The sequence below is a fragment of the Diabrotica undecimpunctata genome, chromosome 5 (genome assembly GCF_040954645.1).
Source record: "Diabrotica undecimpunctata isolate CICGRU chromosome 5, icDiaUnde3, whole genome shotgun sequence".
Classification (NCBI taxonomy): domain Eukaryota; kingdom Metazoa; phylum Arthropoda; class Insecta; order Coleoptera; family Chrysomelidae; genus Diabrotica; species Diabrotica undecimpunctata.
This window is the reverse complement of record NC_092807.1, coordinates 57,030,409-57,050,841: the sequence shown is the minus strand read 5'-3', so window position 1 is coordinate 57,050,841 and position 20,433 is coordinate 57,030,409. Positions and strand designations below refer to the sequence as shown.

Here is a 20,433-nt window from a genome sequence, read left to right as displayed (position 1 = left end):
CCATGAATGTTGGCATTTTCACCTGTAGCGGTCCGAAGTCGTAACCTCGTTGGTAACAGTTTCTTTCGGCTGTTTATAACTGTCGGGCGTATAATGGTTCTGGTCGCTCCGGTATCCACCAACAACGTATGCTTTTTACCATTTATGTCTCCATCTACATATACACTATCTTCACGACATTTCAAAGAAGCTATTAGTATGAGAGGGTCTTTGGAAAAGTTTTGGGTCGAAGCTGCCCCCCTAAGGCTGGCCCGTTCTAGTTTTCCTGATGGTGAGTTTCTTGATTTGCGTCGTACCTAGGGTGCTTACAGGAGCTTCGTACGTGTCCTATTTCGCCACAATTCCAGCATCTGATGGTCTTCGTTTTCTTGTATGTCATGCTTTTCATCATATTAACGAGCTGGTCAAGTTTATCTTCATCTCCTTCCTCTTTTACAGTCCTAGCTTTACTGTACCCGCCAGAGGTCTGCGTAGCTGACTCGTATTCGAGCGCGGCGGATAGGACATCAACCAGCGTCTTGTGACGAGCTAATCGCAGTGTTCTCTGCATTTCATGATCACGAAGACCATCAATAAACGTTTGAACGGCCAATTTTTCCATCATGTCTTCGGGAGCTGTTGGATAAGCATATCGTACTAATCTGGCAATATCTACCTCATATTCTTGAAGAGCCTCATCTTTCTTCTGTCTACGATTTTTAAGCTGTGACTGATATACATGCTCCAAATGTTCGTGGCCATATCGCATATTTAACCTCTTCTTCAGTTGTTCGAAATCATCGGTCTCCTCTACGGCTATGGTCTGAAGCACATCTAAGGCATCTCCTCGAAGAGCGATAGTCAGGTTTACAGCCTTTTCTTTTTCAGACCATCCATTTGCTCTTGCGGCTGATTCGAACTGTTTCATGTAGTTGTTCCATGATGATTTTCCGTCGAAAGTTGGGACTTTAACATGAATAAAACCTCCACTTCCTTCAAATTTCGGCCGTGTCTCCAACTTAAATTTCGTCTCGTCTTCTTTTATCTCCACTGTAATCGGATTGTTACCTCTCTCTGCTGTCCCTGTTTCTTCCATCTTCCTTTCCATCTCTTTAATCTTTTCTTCGAAGGCCAACTTATCGGCAGCAACTTGGTTTTTTAACGAAGATATTCTATCGTCCAGGGCAGACATCTCAGAAGTGACTTTAGAGATTTCTGAAGAGATGTTAGCAGAAACTTTGCTTTCCAGGGAAGAAATCATGTTAGAAACTTTGCTTTCTAAAGAAGCGATGTCGCCGGAAACTTTCGAAATATCGCCAGAAACTTTGTTCTCTAATGATGCGATATCACCGGAAACTTTGTTCTCTAATTTCGAAATCGACGAGATGACAGCATCTTCAAATATATAAGTCTCTGGATCTAGTCCTTCTTCTAGCAAAGCGTTCTTTAGTCGTTGGACTAACTCAGCCTTTTTTCCGGTAGAAGCTAATTCTCTGTCTTCAAGATGTCTTCTTAAATTAGTCACTGTCAGCTCATAAATCGTCGTCATTTTCACAATTTACAAATATTCACTTGTATTATTATTATAAGTCTAATTTATGTTCGATCTCACTTCTGCCACCATTTGTTGTGAATTTATTAATTGTTAAGTCTTTAATTTATAATGTCTTGTTCTTATCTTAATTCATTAAAAAGCACAATAACTGATATTTATTTATTTATCACTACATATACAATAATTTATTAGTAGGCGAGCGTAACAACAATATCGCGAGCGCGAATCTTCTTTATTAACTGTCCCTTCAATTAGAGTTCCGTTATTATATACCAGTGCCGTTATCTCGAGAAGTCTAAAACCTTCGATGGCGAAACGGTAAAGGCAAACTGGATTTCCCTCGCATCGGTTCGCCCTTATTCCGGAAGGTCATTCAGGTAAATCGAAGTATCTCGTAAAATCTAAAACATATTAGCATTAGTCATCATATATTTTACAGTTATTTTTAGGCCAGGATAGTTATCGTAACAGTATGTTTAAGTTCACCACAATTCATACATTTTTCTTTTGCTTTACAATTTGTTTTGGTGTGTCCAAATCTTAAACAATTGTAACATTGTGTTACTGGGGGAATGTACACATTAACCAATTTTGGTAGATCGTAAAAATTTATTGTTTTAGGCATTAAAACACCACTGAATGTGAACAAAACTGTACCAGTAGGTTCGTATGTAGTTGTATCCCCTTTGACTACTCTCCTGTTTAGCCTTTTAGAATTTAAAATTTGAATATCGCTGTTAGTAGAACAACATTCAATAAGTTCATTTTCATTTATTTCAACATCTATTTGACGTACAATACCTTTACAAGATATATAATTAAAAGGTATATAAATTTTATAACCTTGATCTAATAAATTTTTGTTATTTAGGAATGTATTTGCAGATTGATAATTATTAAACTCTACAGAAATTCTGTTTGAACCTTTGCTTCTAATTTTATTAATATTGTTTAATTTTAAATTAAAATTATTTCTTGCAATTTTTATATTATTAAAAGAACCAACTCTAATATTATTTATATTTGTTGACTCTATAAACACAAAAAACGGACCAACGTCTTTTTCAGAATACATATTGACAGTGACAGTTGAATTTAACTTTTTATTTACATTGGGATCAGGGGGGGTAACCCCCCCTCCACCTTATTCATAAAGAATCAGTCAGAAATGTCAAATTTTTGGTCACAAAAAATGAATAAAAAATTATTTTTATCAAACTAAAATTTAAAATAATATTACAACAAAGTACAATGCTCAAAATACCTGTTCAATTTACAAGGATAGGTTTGATTCTGTTCTATTTGGCACAAACACTCACCTCTTTTCTTCGTTGACAGTAAGTAGCTCTTTACTGCACGAACGACGACAGGGGAACGATGTATAAATAAGTTAAAATAGCAACCAATTACAAATAAGCCTCAATGTCATAAATGCCAACATAAAATTTTTATTTTTGACAATTATATTGCCAAAAGTAAAATTTCGTTTAAACATTCTTTTTTGTTTAGTAAAAAAAAGAAGAAGATTTATTCACCGTTGACAGATGTCTGAAAAAATTTAACAGATATATGGAGAATTAAATATGACATTTTACAAGTTTTATATATAAATCATAAAGAAAGAATATAATTATAAATTTTCCTTAGATTTTGAATTTCTGATCTTTTGTTTAAATTATTATCACTTTTGCTAATACAAACCATTTCCAAAAAAGTCCTTTTAAATTTATTACTTTCACTACATAAAATTTTAATGTTATCAAAATCCATAATATGGTCTTTATCGATTACATGCTCTGCCAAAGCACAAGATGGTTTTTTGATTCTGCAATCACTTTTGTGAGAAATAATGCGATTTGAATTAATCAGAAATTCAAAATCTAAGCAAAATTTATAATTATATTAACTTGTAAAATGTCATATTTAATTCTCCATTATATCTGTTACATTTTTTCAGACATCTGTCAACGGTGAATAAATCTTCTTCTTTTTTGTTACTAAACAAAAAACAATGTTTAAAGGAAATTTTACTTTTGGCAATATAATTGTCAAAAAAAAAAATTTTATGTTGGCATTTATGACATTGAGGCTTATTTGTAATTGGTTGCTATTTTAACTTATTTATAAATTCAATTATTTTTGTATTAAAAAAATGTTTTCAAAATTATAAAAAATTTGCAGAGAAGCATTTATTAGATTAGGACATTTTTATATTAATTATTTGTAAGCTGTATTAGCAGCAATTTTTATTTACTAAACTAATTTTTATTTGGTAAGTTAACAAAAATTGTTTTTTCTTTGTAGTTCAACCTTGTAAGATATTTTGTCTTTTTTAGCTCTTGATAATAATTGTAAACACAATTGAAAGCTCGAGATTAAAAAAATAGTTAACCAATAGCCCTTTTATTGACTCCAACCCACCCAAAACAGTTATATATTTGTTCCAAACGAGTCACAAGTACTTCCTTTTTCTTATTCTTATATATATATATATATATATATATATATATATATATATATATATAATATAAATATTATATATAAATAATAAAGAAAAGTTATACCTGAAATTGATTTTTATATTTCTATATATCAAGGTATATTTTTATCTGTCGTAAAAAAATAACTTAACTTCCCTCTGTTACATTTTAAATTCGCACAACAATTTATTTTTAAATTGTGTTTTCAATCAATCACCTTCAATGTTATATATTGCTCATAATTATATTAAGAAAGCTTATAACAAATACGTAGGGGAATTATTTTGACAACATTATTGCATCAGGGCGATGAAGAAATATATCACAGGCTCTGTTTTATTGATTACGACACAAGTTTAGCTAAGTATTTCGTAAGGACCATACCTATTAATTTTGTATATGTAGGATAACCTTTCAGATTATTAAAATTCAATTTAACTTAGCTATATTGTTACTTAAATAATTATTATTAAATATAAACACCAGACTTAATTTTATATATAGACTACACTCTTTGGTTGACTACTGCTACAGAGGTTTACAGAAATTTTTAGATATAGGAACAAACAATGCTTAAAATTTTATTTTAAAATGTATTCAATCGATAAATGCAGAGGTTTGATCGGTTAATTATTGGCAAATGAAAGACGTCAACTACTTCATTAGTTTATTATAATACTTATAAGCGTTTTTACTTAAAAAACAATTTGTAGGTTTTTGTGATGGTATGAAAACTATACGATAACTTAACATTAAAAATATTTTTTTTTGTGGCATAGACTTTCGTCATTCAGCCAGTCTCGAAAGGTTATAATATATTCCTTAAGAAAGTATATACACATAAGTACAGATTATTTCCCTCAGACAAATGCACAGCGATATCCCTAAAACGAAATAGACGAATAATTAATAGAAGAACACGTCGAAGGAAAATACAAGCACACTCGCTTCTCGTCTAGGGGTCCGTCAAGACATTTATTTTAACAGATAAACAATACTTGATCACGGATAAGGTATTGTTACATATAGGATAAACAAAGGGTACAAGTCTAACCCTATACACACTCATGAAAATTTCCATGAACGAGTACCAGATTTATAAAGCTATGCATGTGTCTGAAAAAAATTCTATAATTACATTATATATTGTTACAGAAACTATGGCTAACAAGGACTGTATGTTATATGGAGCGTATGTAGTGCATTTAGTTAATTTTGTATACAGGGAGTTTGAATGCGGAGTAAATTTAGGAGAGTCAAAGAACATTAAAAATATAACAAACTAAACGAAAAAAAAAACATAAAAAAAAACTGAATAAGTTCACTAATGTTAATTAAATGGTAGTGCTGTTATTTATTTTTTCTGTTTTCTTCTCGTTTAGTTCTGACTTATTTTGGTTTAATTTTCGTTACTACTACTATAGTTTATAGTTATTTTTTTTTTCTACCAACATGTAATTAATTATCGATTTCTTTTCTCTACTTTTAACTTCTCTTGTGTCCAAAAAATGTAATAGTTATTACTACATTGTTCATCATAGAGAAGTCTAGCATTCTTATGCCATTATTGTTTCAGCTGTTTTTCCTTTATGGGAGCTTAAGTAACGTTCCAAACCCATCTCAATGGTATTTAGTCTAGTATTAAGGTCACGATGGAGATGTAAACTGATTCATCTCTACCGTTTGTTGACATTATCATAAAGAAAAACTAATTCCAAAGTTTTCATTACTCTGTTTACTGAAAATCAATCCATACCAATCATAACTCGCATGCCAGCTTTAATCATCCACCTTTACAAATTATTTTAGTTATTAATACCGTTGTCTCGAGATCAATAAGCCTTTACGATGATGCAAGCGGACCTACTGAGGTTTCTACTTTGAGAAGATCACTCATCCAAAATGGTTACCGCGAAAATCACATCTATAGGATCTCAATCCAAAAACTTACCTCCTGATCATACTTCAAAAGCTTTTCTTCCTTATATATTAGGTGTCACTGAATAAATCGACAAAATTCTTGAACCAAGAAGAATAAGGACAGTATTTACCACCTATTACTTTAGAAATTACACATATACAGAAAAATAAAAAATGTATAAATAGAAAATCGGATATTGAGAAATTAAGTTAGTTAATTATTGTTAGATATTAAAATTGGCATAACACTGGCACAACAAACAGTTGGCATAACATTATAATCTCATTTTTAGACCAGAGTATTTTTTCGACTTGCGTATTACTAACAATTTTCGCTTCACTGAACCTGTCATGTTAGTGGCCACTAAAACTGTAATGCGTTCCTTCGAGAGCTTTCCACTACCACGCACTTCTCCGATTTAAATTTTAAAGTTCTGTTTGATGCCATTTTAAAAATCAATCCAGTCTCATCAGCATTGAAAATGTCGTCTGACGCATATCGTGCCTTCAGTTCAGGCCACACGATTTCTAGCCAATCATCCGTTAGGTTTTTGTCCGCTGATTAGTCGTAGTTGATCTTGTGCCGCAGCTTCCACTTGCTCATCCAACTCTCAGATGCCTTGACATTCTCAATTCCAAGCTCAGTTGCAAAAAACTCAGCTTTTGTCTTGACCACAAGTCCAGAAAGTGGAATATGGTTTATACGCTGCTGCTGAAACCACTGAAACATAACGCGATCTAAATCTTCGTGCTGAGGTTTCCGCAACTTTTTACTGCTACCGCCCTCCATCTCCACTTCAAACCTCTTTTTTCCGTCCTTCCATATCGTGGCCACAGTTGACTGAGACAGCCCCGTACATCGAAAGACATCCGATTGCTTTTCACCTTTCTCTATTTCTTGAGTTATCGATAACTTTTCCTCCACCGAGAGCACTGTACGCTTTTTCGAAAACATGTTGACTGTTGATACACTGACACACGACTCAAACTGGAAATGAAAAGCCGTCTCAAAAGTCCTGAATGAGTGGCTGCATTCCTTACGCGCCAAACAAAACAACCGCTGGACAATGACCTTGCCACTCAGTGACTCAGGTAGTCTAAACTGTAAACACAATAACACAGTTGTCATCGACTATTGAACTCTAAAAAGTCATTGCTATAAAGAAAGAACGATATCAGTATAGAGAAAGAAATAATACATTGTCCTTATAACGAACCAAGCAATTTTTACTATTTCCATCGTTTCATCGTTATAGAGGAATTATCGTTATATAGGGAATCGTTATAAAAAGAGATTACTATATATTGTTGTGATCTGCTTTATGATGTTTTATTATTAATTAATACTAATTTAATTAATCCAATTATTTAATTAATTAATTCACTAATTTATGCAGAGTCATACAAATCAATTACTATTAAAAATTCTCAGGGTGCTCTTAATTTTACTTTAATCACTTTACTTTATATATCTCTTCGAGTGGGTTCAGTATCTTCTAGTTGCTCATAATCGGGATAGAACAGGAAACGGAACTAACATTAAAACAACATAAATATGCACACAAATTATTATTTATTTTCAATAAGCAATACGTTGAATATTAGTAAATAACTTTTGTGGGTAATTATCTTTCCCAACAAACTCCTATACTCTAAATTTAATTTTAATTACAAACTATCTATTGATCTGTTTTTTATAATAATATCCACAAAAAAAATTGACCATATAAAATATAATTTATTCACAAAAAAATAACTCTTTGAAACTTGGAATCTTAGTTCGTACGTTTATATTTGATTTTATCTTTAGAATATCTTAGAGGTTTTCTTTCATTCAAATTATTTGACTGACCTTTATTTTTTACACCAATGATGTCTCCGCTCGATCAAACCACAGTTCCTTCCTTGATTGATTATGTCCGGCTACCATCAAATCTTTCCCGTTCTCAGCATCGATCCAAACCGCATACCAGCAAACTACTCCTCCGAAAACACAAGCCCAAGCCTCTTTTGACCGGTACTCTTTATTCACAAATTCTCCTTTCTTTCTCAGTTGTATCTCGTGGACTATGCAGACTCAAAAGAGGTATTAATCTTCTCGATTTTGATCTGCTCTCAGCTTCCACCTTTTTCACTAACACACGAAAACACTGGTACTCAGATTGACTACACGAAAAACACGTCTTCTCTTCTGGTCTGCCGGTAACATAATAATCTTTTCAATCTCCCCAGACAAATCTTCTCAACTCTCTCATTCCCCATCATTCCTTTTTAAACCAATCATAAGCATTCATCTTTCCCACTTATTTCCGATTTAGAAAATTTCCAACATAATATTTAAAACAAATAAACTACTTTCACTCAAATTACTTTTCAGAAACCATTACTAATTTTGCCTTTTTCAACAGAAATAAGCTTCCAAATTCTTGTTATCTCATATCTAAATCTAATTCTTATTTACTTTCGAAAAATGTCCACCGCAAAATACAATTACAAAGTTTATTCCTTAAATATATAATTATACGGGTTCCATTGTCCTTTCACTATTCACTCAGTCTTTCAAGGAAAAACTGGTCCGTCACGGAAACAATGTCTTCTCTTATTCTAACTACTACAAATAAGTACAGGGTTGTATTTTAACTTATATGCCCGCGGTATATATAAAAATAATAAAAAAATTCTTTATTCTATTTCTGATCGATAAACTGATCCATAAAAAATCCCCGCCTTGTTTTGAGATACAAATGTTCTTTTTTTTTAAGTGTAACCAAAAAAAATATTATTTTCTCTCAACACAAAATTTTTCTTTTGTAGTCATTTTATCCTATCCTAAATTTTTATTACTCCATCTTAAAATCTATACTATTTTTATTCATGGTATTTGTACACATCCTGGATATTGTAAACTCCTCGTATCTTTTCTGATTCTACATGTCTAAGAACATAGCTGTTTATTCCATTTTCATTTTGTATGATGTATGGACCCTCGAAAATAGGCATTAGCTTTGCGCACACGTCCCCCGTGAGATTTGATACTCGTAACGCCCTTACAAGCACCTTTTCTCCCTTCTGGAAAGTCACTGGTCTTCGTTTTCTATTCTGGATTTGCCTTTGGAGATATTTTTCATTACTGCGCTGCAGCCTCCTTCGAACAGTTTCCAATACTATTTGATACTCTCTCTGCTCCGGTTCTTCCCATGGCCGTACTGGCATAATACCCTTCATGACATATTCCGGCGTCTCTTTTGTCACCGTACTTGGAGTGGTGTTCAAGTCGTTTTCGATTTCTGCCACTTTCCTATCCCATCGTCGATGTTGTCCAATGGCAGCAATGCGGAGGAATTTTGTAGTCTCTTGTATAAAACGTTCTGACGGATTACTTTTAGGATGTCGGATACTGACAAAATTTGTCCCTATTCCCCTGTCTTGCAACTGTCTCTTGAATCGGTCACTCCGGAAATAATATTTTCCTTGGTGTTCCTACGGTGGCTATAAAATTGTCTATTTTTCTCATAATTTCTTCCCCCTTTGTCGTACGGCATGTGTATAGCTTTACATATTTCGAAAAAATATCTACCATCACCAAAATATGTTTGTTCCTCTGCGTGGTCATTATCAGATCACTTAACATATCTATTGCTACAATGTCTAATTTTTGGTGGGATACAATATTTTTAGCCACATTTTCATTTCGGAAATTTCTGCTTTTATATTTTTGACATGTTTCACATCTTTGGGTAACTTCTTTTGCAATCCGGTAATCTTTTCGGCATATATAGTTTTCGCGAAAAACCAGCCAAACCTTCCTGCTGCCGATATGTCCATTGTCCTCGTGTAATTTCTGTATGATCCTTTCTGCCAATGTCTGTGTTATCACGTATAGTTCCTTTCCATCAATTCGTTTGAAAAATATACCGTTTTCACTCTCCGCTCTTCTTTTTTCTCTTTCTTCCAGGTCTTCTTGATTTGTTCTAATTTCGTTTAACGAAAATACACCTTCCTCTTGTGTCAAAATGTTCAGTCCTACATGAAAAGCAATTACTTCCTTTTTCCCCGAGTCTTCATCCCTTGTGAGAGCGTCGGCTATAATGTTGTCTTTTCCTTTTATATATCGAAACTCAAAGTCATACTCCTGTAGTAACAAAATGCCTCTATGTATACGATTGTTAACCAGACGATTTTTCATTATATGTACCAAAGCTGCATGATCAGTTTCGATTGTGAATTTTGCTCCCAACAGATAAAATCTTAACTTATTTACACAGAAAAGTACGCTAGCAAACTCTAGTTCAGTCACACTGTATTTTCTTTCGTGTGTTTTTGTCACTTGGGAAATAAAACAAATCGGCACTTCTTGATTGTTTTGTATTTGCGACAAAACTCCCGCAAATTTTTGTATGGATGCATCAGTTCGTAGTATGAAAGGCAAATTGTACATGGGATGATATATTTTCGTTCCTTTCGAGAATTCCTCTTTTAAAATTTGAAAAGCTTTCTCTTGTTCTTCTTTCCAATTCCATTTAACACCCTTCTTCAATAATTTGATCAGAGGAATTTCCTTCTGGCTTAAATCAGGAATTAGTTTTTTAAAATAGTTGATCGTCCCGAGAAAACCTCTCAATGTTTTTAAATTCGTTGGTCTTGGGTATTCATCTATGAGTTTTACCCGGTCCTCGGCTAAACTAACTGTTTGTGTGTCCAATTTAAATCCCAAATATATCACTTCTTTTTGAAAAAATTGACATTTTTCAATATTCAGTTTTAATCCGGCCTTGTCCAATTCTCCCAAAATAATCTTTATGTGTTCCAAATGACTTGATGTATCTGGTGAAAAAATGAGTAAGTCGTCGATGTAATGCACTATGAAATCTTTATATTCATTTGATATTGTATAAAGAGCTCTTACCAATGCTGCACACGCACTTTGTAATCCAAAAGGTACTACTTTAAATCGGTATACAATACCATCGATTGAGAAAGCGGTGTAATTTCTACATCTTTCTGCTAACGGTATTAACCAAAAACTATGTTTCAAATCAATTTTAGAAAACATGTGTGTTCCCGTAATTCTCCCAAAAATAGCTTCGATGTTGAGAGGTGATTCATATTGAGATATCGTGTGTTGATTTATATTCCGGGCATCCAAACAGAGCCTCAATTCTCCACTGCTTTTTTTCACAATCACGATTGGGTTGATGTACGGCGAGTCACATCTCTCTATGATTTGATCTTTTAACATTTTTTTAATTTCTCCTTTCACCTCCTGTCGGTATTTATATGGGATCGGATAAGTTTTCGATCGAAAATTTCCTAAGTCTTTAACCTCAAATGAATGTTCATACTTTTTGGCTACTCTGTTTTCTTCATTTATTAAATCTTCATACTTTCTCAATATTACACGCAATTCCTTTTCCTTTTCTTCTCCACATATCAATTTTCTTTCTTTTTCCTCAATTTCTTTGCACATATTTATCTTGTATTCTGCCTCCTCCATTTCGCATACTTCTTCAAATACCACTGTTTCAATTGTACCTTTTTCGTCTTCTTTTGTTAATCTTTCTTCTTTTTCTTCTTCTGGGATCATTTTTTCTTTTGAGGAAACCCACTTTTCACTTACTTTTGCCAATCTCCTCGTTCTTCTCTGTCCTTGCTTCATTGCCAAATTCATTTCCACCGTTTGTTCTTTATCTAAATCAATTTTCCGTTTCTCATTTTCCTTTTCTATTTCCTTACTGTCCTGTTCTTCTTCTTTTTCCTCTGTGATTTTCATCGTGTTATTTTTGAAATCTATCACCACATGTTTTTCTGCCAATTCATCCACTCCTACGATCATATCATGCGACATGTTTGGCATCACAACACATTGTAGTGCATAAAATTTCTTATCCAATCGTACTTTTATTCGTATTCCTTCATTTATCGTTGCCAAAGTCCGTTTATTTGCGCCCACTAAATTTACCTTGGGAATTTTGTAAATCAAATTCATTAAATTAACTTCCTCTATTAGTTTTCTGTTGATCAGTGTAATTTCCGATCCAGTATCAATCATAATTTTAATCGGTGTCTCGTTGATAAAACCATCTACAAATTTTAGATTTGCTCCACTTGTTTTGTCCTTATTTTCTGCCAATTTAATAAATTCCTTCGGGTGACAAAAAATTCCTGTTTGTTTCTTTGTCTTTAGTGAGCGCCTTCGTGAAAAGACGCTTGCTGTTCTTGTTCGCTTCTACTTCTGTCGCTTTGTCTCTCATCCTCACATTCCTCTATGTGTGTGTTGTTGACCGCTCTTCTATTTTCTCTAGGTCTCTCGGACCCGTATCGGTTTCCGCGATTTTCCGGTTCATTCGTTCTATTATTATTTCGGTTTTCCTGATATGTGCGAGTGTTGTTTCTATTCTGGTTCTCTCGATATCTGTTTTCGTTCCATTGCCGATTTCTTTGTTCATAGTTTACTCTTCCGTTGTCTCTACTTTCGTTTTCCCTCCTCGGGACAAATTCTCTTGTTGTGTACTCTCTCCTAAAGTTTTGTCCTCTATCTCTATAGTCTTGATTTTCTCGTTGTGTATAATTTTTTTGCGTTCTCCTCATTTTTCTTTCTCTTAATTTTGCTTCTCGTATTTGTAAGAATTGACATAAAATGTCAATATCTTTGTAGTTTTGTAGAGTTATGTGATCTTCTAAGGTGTCTTCAAAATGTCTGGCTATTAGTTCCACTAGCTGTTCGGACGAATAGTTGTAATGTAAGTGTCTTGCATTGTTGTATAGTTGTAGGGCATATGTTTTTTCTGATATACCTATACTATCCTGGTATCTCCCATTTTGTAATTCCTTGTTTATCTCTATCTGTTGTATTTTCCCCCAGAAATAATTCAGAAATTTTTGTTCAAATGTTTGCCAATTTTGAAATTCTTCTTCTTTGCTATCAAACCATAAACTTGCCTCATCTTTAAGATGGTTCCTTATCGTTTCCTTTGCTGTTTCGAAATTACCGATATGTCGTACTTTCTTTTTTAAATTGTTGATGAAAATTACTGGGTGTAATTTTTTTACGTCCCCGCCTAACTGTATTTTTATGTCACCCGGACTTTGGATGATTACTTCTCTCCTGTCTCCAGTCTCTCGTTGTTTTCTGATATCCTTAATTTGTTTTTCTAATTCCTCCAAATTATCTTTAATTCTCATTTCTTGTTCTTTCATATCATTTTTAATTTCATTAATCTCTTTTATTTGTTGTATCAGTTCTTTCTTTATCCCCTCAACACATCCTTTAATTTCCTGTTCATAGTTTTCCAGACGCTGCTCTATATTGCTCATTGTTTGTTTTGTTTCTTGTTGATTTCTATCCATTGTTATTTTTGTTTCTTTTTGGTTTTTCTCTATTGTTTGTGTCTGTATTTGCATCATTGCTAATAATTTTTCTAACATCCCTGTTTCTTTTTTTTCCTCCATTATTGTAGCATTTCCTTCATTATCCGATCCTTCTTCAACAATTGCTTCTTCTAATCTGTTATCCTCGTTTCTTTCTTGCATTTTGCTTTGACTCCTTGTGGTCGACATGTTGTTTCTTTTTGTTACTGTTTTTTTTTTGTCCCCGCCAAATGTGAAATTTTACAACACTCTCTATGTTGCAGAACACGACAAATATTTCTCCCCCAAATATTATCAATTTATCACATAAATTTTAAATTCATCAAAAAATTAAATCAATCAAAAATAGAGTAAATGTAAAATTGTACCTAGATAAAATAACTCAAATAATTTCATAAATTTTCAAATAAATATATCAAATTCTTTCCGACGGGCAAATAAATTCTCTCAATCAACTGTTTTCATACAAAGAGTCATACAAATCAATTACTATTAAAAATACTCAGGGTGCTCTTAATTTTACTTTAATCACTTTACTTTATATATCTCTTCGAATGGGTTCAGTATCTCCTAGTTGCTCATAATCGGGATAGAACAGGAAACGGAACTAACATTAAAACAACATAAATATGCACACAAATTATTATTTATTTTCAATAAGCAATACGTTGAATATTAATAAATAACTTTTGTGGGCAATTATCTTTCCCAACAAACTCCTATACTCTAAATTTAATTTTAATTACAAACTATCTATTGATCTGTTTTTTATAATAATATCCACAAAAAAAATTGACCATATAAAATATAATTTATTCACAAAAATATAACTCTTTGAAACTTGGAATCTTAATTCGTATGTTTATATTTGATTTTATCTTTAGAATATCTTAGAGGTTTTCTTTCATTCAAATTATTTGACTGACCTTTATTTTTTACACCAATGATGTCTCCCCTCGATCAAACCACAGTTCCTTCCTTGATTGATTATGTCCGGCTACCATCAAATCTTTCCCGTTCTCAGCATCGATCCAAACCGCATACCAGCAAACTACTCCTCCGAAAACACAAGCCCAAGCCTCTTTTGACCGGTACTCTTTATTCACAAATTCTCCTTTCTTTCTCAGTTGTATCTCGTAGACTATGCAGACTCAAAAGAGGTATTAATCTTCTCGATTTTGATCTGCTCTCAGCTTCCACCTTTTTCACTAACACACGAAAACACTGGTACTCAGATTGACTACACGAAAAACACGTCTTCTCTTCTGGTCTGCCGGTAACATAATAATCTTTTCAATCTCCCCAGATAAACCTTCTCAACTCTCTCATTCCCCATCATTCCTTTTTAAACCAATCATAAGCATTCATCTTTCCCACTTATTTCCGATTTAGAAAATTTCCAACATAATATTTAAAATAAATAAACTACTTTCACTCAAATTACTTTTCAGAAACCATTAACAATTTTGCCTTTTCAACAGAAATAAGCTTCCAAATTCTTGTTATCTCATATCTAAATCTAATTCTTATTTACTTTCGAAAAATGTCCACCGCAAAATACAATTACAAAGTTTATTCCTTAAATATATAATTATACGGGTTCCATTGTCCTTTCACTATTCACTCAGTCTTTCAAGGAAAAAATGTTCCGTCACGGAAACAATGTCTTCTCTTATTCTAACTATTACAAATAAGTACAGGGTTGTATTTTAACTTATATGCCCGCGGTATATATGAAAATAATAAAAAAATTCTTTATTCTATTTCTGATCGATAAACTGATCCATAATAATATATATACACATATATATATATATATATATATATATATATATATATATATATAAAGTATTCTATGGAGGTTGATTCTTAACATTAATGTAACGAAAAAGCCAACAATAGTAGATGATAAAGCTACGTAGCTGTCCGTCCAGAAAAGATTTAGATAGAGAGATGACAGAACAAAGAAATCAAAGACAGATAGATAAATAAAAGGAAGATAGTAAAAAGATAACAATTTGACAATAGGAAATCAAGAAATACTGAATACAGCTAAACTGCAAAAATTAGAGCGCCAGTAAGTGTTTACCTAAACATTTTAAAGGACTCTAGATTAAATAGATTAAACATTAGATTTACACTTCACTTAAAGACTTCAAGATCACTTCAGAAAACATGTCAAAGAATTATTAGTGTTAAACTATAAAAATAAACATGTTTACCCATAAACTGAAAGGACAATTATCTTCCTACCTATATCTTCAATAAAATACTTTATGTTTAATATTATATCGTTTTTAAAATTATGTTTCAATTAAGTCTCAAAAATATGTTTATTAATTACTCAAATTAATTATAAAAAACACCTGCTGATTTTAAGATACGCAACTTATTTTAATTAGAACTTTAAATTCCTCATTACAAACGTTTTTGCATATTTATTTATGATTCTATAAAGAACCTATTTTGAAGACATCTATTTAAACCGAAATTATACCATAAACATGGAAAAAAAAAAAGAATTTTAATTTAATCTCGCTTGTAACATGTTGATCTGTTTATCCTTCAAAATATTTTGCATATAAATTGCTTGTGGGTACATGCCATAGTGCCAATGCACTTGAATTCGCAAATTGCAACTTTTTGTAAATAGAGCCCTTTCCGCCACTGTTAATTTACTAATACCTAATTTTAAAAGTAAATACATGTGGTTTAATCTAAATATCAAGATTTTTAAAAGGGAACAGATCGGTAGCATGATATCACTGTAAATATTAAACTCAAAGATTGATTTTTTATTTAAATTTTTTTTTTATTTAGAAATTACAGCCGCATCCACCATAATGGTTATTAGCGGCAGCTACAGAATTACAAAATTAGAGTTTATAAAATATTCCTAGAGATTTTAAGAAACAATATTACTAACTGAAAAATTAGTGTCTAATAAATTACTTAAACTGTTAGGTATGTTAAATGTAAGACGAAAATTGGCAAATCTATGACATTCAATTAATAAATGGTTAACGGTTACTTGTAAATTACATGTTTCACAAATAGGTGGATCACTTTTGGACAGTAAATATGAGTGAGTAAGTTTCGTGTGTCCAATTCGTAATCTCGTTATCACCAATTGTTCTCTTTTGTTCCTGGTTGAGGGTTCCCAAGCTGTAACGTCATTTTTAATTTGCTTCAGTGATGTTTAAGAAGATTGCCATTCGTATTTCCACTTGCACAAAACTCGATTTTTTATAAAAGCTTTTATATCACTCGCGGTATTTCGATTCTCGGCTTTTTCTATATCGGCACATTTAGCAATTTCACTCGCGGAGTGGTCCGCACTTTTGTTGCCAGCAATGCCAATGTGGAATGGAATCCATATAAATCTTATACTCCTAGAATTTTCTTGAGCCTTCATGAGTTCTAGTTTTATCAGTTTTTCAAGGGGACCTTTGGGATAGATCTTTTTAAGTGTTTGAAGGGCGCTTAGTGAGTCACTTAAGATAACAGAGTTAGGAATGTTATTAGAATTTATATGCATGATAGCTTTAAACATTGCATAGAGCTCAGCGGAGAAAATCGAAAAGAAGGTTGGAAGACGAAATTGATATATATCGCTTGGAGTAACGAATGCAGCACCAACTCCTTTATCATACTTAGATGCATCTGTAAAGATTTTATAGCAATGTTCGTAATGGCTGACGGAAAATTAGATCTAGATTATTCTTAATCTCTGCGTAACAGTTAATATGTTTGTTGTATTGGGTTAGTATTTAAATTTGGGGTATTAATTATCCAAGGAGAGGGGCTTTTAATATTGATTGGAAATGTAATTGGGAATTCGATATTAAGACATCTCAGGTAACACCGTACTCTCTCATAGTAAGGCTTATGTTTGGTACTATTGGTAAAGAGATTTATATATTTATTAGTGAACGTATTATTAAATAGAAGTTTGTTTACATTTGAGGCTATTGACGTTGCGTGTGAAAGTGTTAAGAAAATTCGGCGGTGATATAATGAAGGCTCCCCACTATCAGAATATAAACTTTCCACCGGTGATGTTCGAAATGCGCCAAGAGAGAGTCTAAGTGCTGTGTTGTGAATAAAGTCTAGCTGTTTTAACAATGTGGGTGAAGCAGAGGCGTAAGCGATTGATCCATAATCAATTTTTGATCTAATTAGAGTTCTGTAGATTGTAAGTAAGGTAGAGAGATCAGAGCCCTAATATCTATTTGACAGTGTTCTCATTAGGTTAAGTTTTTTGTGACAAGTCAAAACTAATTATCTAATATGTTCTTTCCAAGTAAGTTGATTATCAAACCACAAAAATTTAAGATTGGGAAGTTCTTTTTTCAGAATACCATATCAACGGTTTTTGTAACCGAGAATTGAAATTTAAGATTGGGAAGTTCTTTTTCAGAATACCATATCAACGGTTTTTGTAACTGAGAATTGAAAACCGTTGTTTTCAAAAATTGTTTCAAGTGGTACCGGAAATTCGCTATCTAACTTTTGACTAATACGACAGAGGTCAATGCGCATGTGCGTTGAAAATATGTTACGGATAACACCATACCTATTACTTCTGTCCGAGAAAAAATAGTTTTATCATTGCTATAGACTAGGGGTGCTGTCGAACCACAACAAGAACAATCCGTCCGACACTGCATTATAGAAAAAGAGGATAGAGGAAGATACACACTTTGTTATAAATCTTTTTCAGAACGCGATTGAAGGCAATCTGCAATTAAACATGCTAAAAAAGTACATAGATGCTGTTCAGGCTGCCCATAACTACTTTTATGTGCATTAAGTGTTCTTTTGATACCCATGCAAGTATTGTTAAGAAGTTAATGTAATAGAATATCATAATATATATATATATATATATATATATATATATATATATATATATATATATATATATATATGTATATATATATATATTTATATATATATATATATATATATATATATATATATATATATATATATATATATATATATATATATATATATATATATATATATTTGTTGCAATATATTTTTATTTTGTTCATGCATTACAAACTGTGTGGGAAAACCTTGTTCACATGGTCTGGACTTAAGAGACTAAAAAGAACAAAAAATTTTATCCACAGACCGTGTGCACCAAAAGTGACCACAATATTTTTTCCTTGTTTTAGTTGTCAGAACATCAAATTGTCATTCATACACAAAATCGAATATAATTTTGATATGGGAAGTACAAAAAAATTCTTTGGTCCGAGACAAAAGGACGCGTTTATGCTTTAGGACTTAACGTGTAACGTGTGACGATTTTATATTGTTTTTAATTGGATGGGATAGAGGGGATGACAGATATACTTTTAATTTTCTACTTTTTAGTTAATGTCTGTATTTTAGTAGTTATTTTTTATGTAATGCCATCGTCATATGACGATGCCATCTTTTGGCGGTTGTTACGTGACGCTCCCCTCAGCATTTCACTATGGAGAACGAAGTAAAATACAACGCCAGTATTGAAGCTTTGCTTCAAAAAGATTATAAAAGTATCTTTGTTAATTCAATTCAGAAATTACTTGTTTCATATTTTCTTTACTAGAAAAGTTTACTTTCGTAGTTCTGGCGATAGTCGCATATTTGTAAAATAAATTATACCCCATTCAATAGAATATGGTGTATCAATGTAAACCCAAACGACCTTCCATGTTAAAATTAAATTTAACTGAATATTTTATTTGTAATTGTCTTTATGTACAAACTACGACAAATATATTATGTATACAATAATAATTTTTCTGCAGCCTTCCCGAAAATAAAACTTTCGGTATGATTTATTAAATCGAAAGTACCATTTTACACAACTGTAACCGAAAGTAGCTACTTTCGTGACTAATGTTTTCACTTTCGGGACGATTTTGGGAAGCTAGGTAACGGTTTTGACAATAACATCAACTTTGTAGTTTATTATGATAACGCTTGTCATTTAAAATTCGTGTGTTTTCGCTTAGTTTTTCGTTTTTCAATTCCAAGAAATGGAAATCACCAGTGAAAGTGAAACCTAACTGATTCCAGATACGGAGGATGGAAATCAACTAATAGAGAGTTATCAAGTAAAATGTTATCCTTCCGTTATTTTGACACGCTATTTTTTTACGGTATAAGTTTTAACGGATATGTAATTTTAGAGTTATCAAGTGGTCGAATTGTTGCTTAACGTTAATAGTTGGCAGCTGTCAGTCAAATGTCGTATGTGACAGTAAAATAATTAATTTTTTTGTTTTCATTTGCCCAAGGTATATTTGTCTGGTTTTGTACATTTTGGGTTTCAAATTTTTTCTACAGAAATATGGAAGACAATTTAGAACAAACAATATTAGTTGAAGCAAATGACGAAGTTATAGATGATTTAATACTAAATCATATTTTAAATGATAACATATAAAATGTAAATTCTGTGTTCAATTTTGAAAGCTTAGAGCCTGAGCAAGCCAAACAGTATTTTCGGTTTGAAAAACAGGACATTCCAGAGGGTTGACTCCTCGCACTTCTTTTACTAGTAAAAGGTCATCAGTGCTTTTAAAACGCACCCTTTTTGTCTTTTTCACTATTTCCGTGTTCATAATTGATAAATATAATGAAATATAATAAAATGTTTTATTTGTCTTGCAGATGCTTAACCAAGAAAAAAGAGAACACGTGTTAACTAATGCACAGAAATAAAATTACAGAACAGGAACCAGGAACTTCAATCTCCGAGTGTCCAAACACTTAAAGTGTTTAATAAAAGTTCATAAGTAAAGTTTATCCATTATTCTTTTTAACATACAAAACGTCTGCAGAAAAAATATTGTACGTACCACGATCCAAAAGTAATTTTACGAGACTCGCAGGATTCCAGGACTCGCCTACGGCTCGCCCTGGAAACTTCCTACTCGTCTAGTAAAATATCACTTTCAAAACTTGTTACGTAAATTACTATTTCTTGCAATAGTTTATTAGAAATTGATAAACAAATACGGTCCAATTTAGTTGGCTTATTTGACATTTATAAATAAACAACAATACTTTTTAATGTGTATTCTAATTTAACGTGTTTTTTTTTGATAAGTGATTTCAAATTATATT

The 20,433-nt window shown here is 32.2% G+C and overlaps 1 long non-coding RNA gene across 1 annotated transcript in view; it reads left to right on the top strand.

The window, feature by feature from the left end:
• The window catches only part of LOC140441327 (uncharacterized), a 234,459-nt gene extending 214,411 nt beyond the window's left edge, over positions 1-20,048 (top strand). Inside the window, exon 3 of the long non-coding RNA XR_011950983.1 lies at positions 19,978-20,048. This is a non-coding gene — a long non-coding RNA (uncharacterized lncRNA). The remainder of the gene's footprint in view (positions 1-19,977) is intronic.
• The last annotated feature ends 385 nt before the right edge of the window (positions 20,049-20,433 follow it).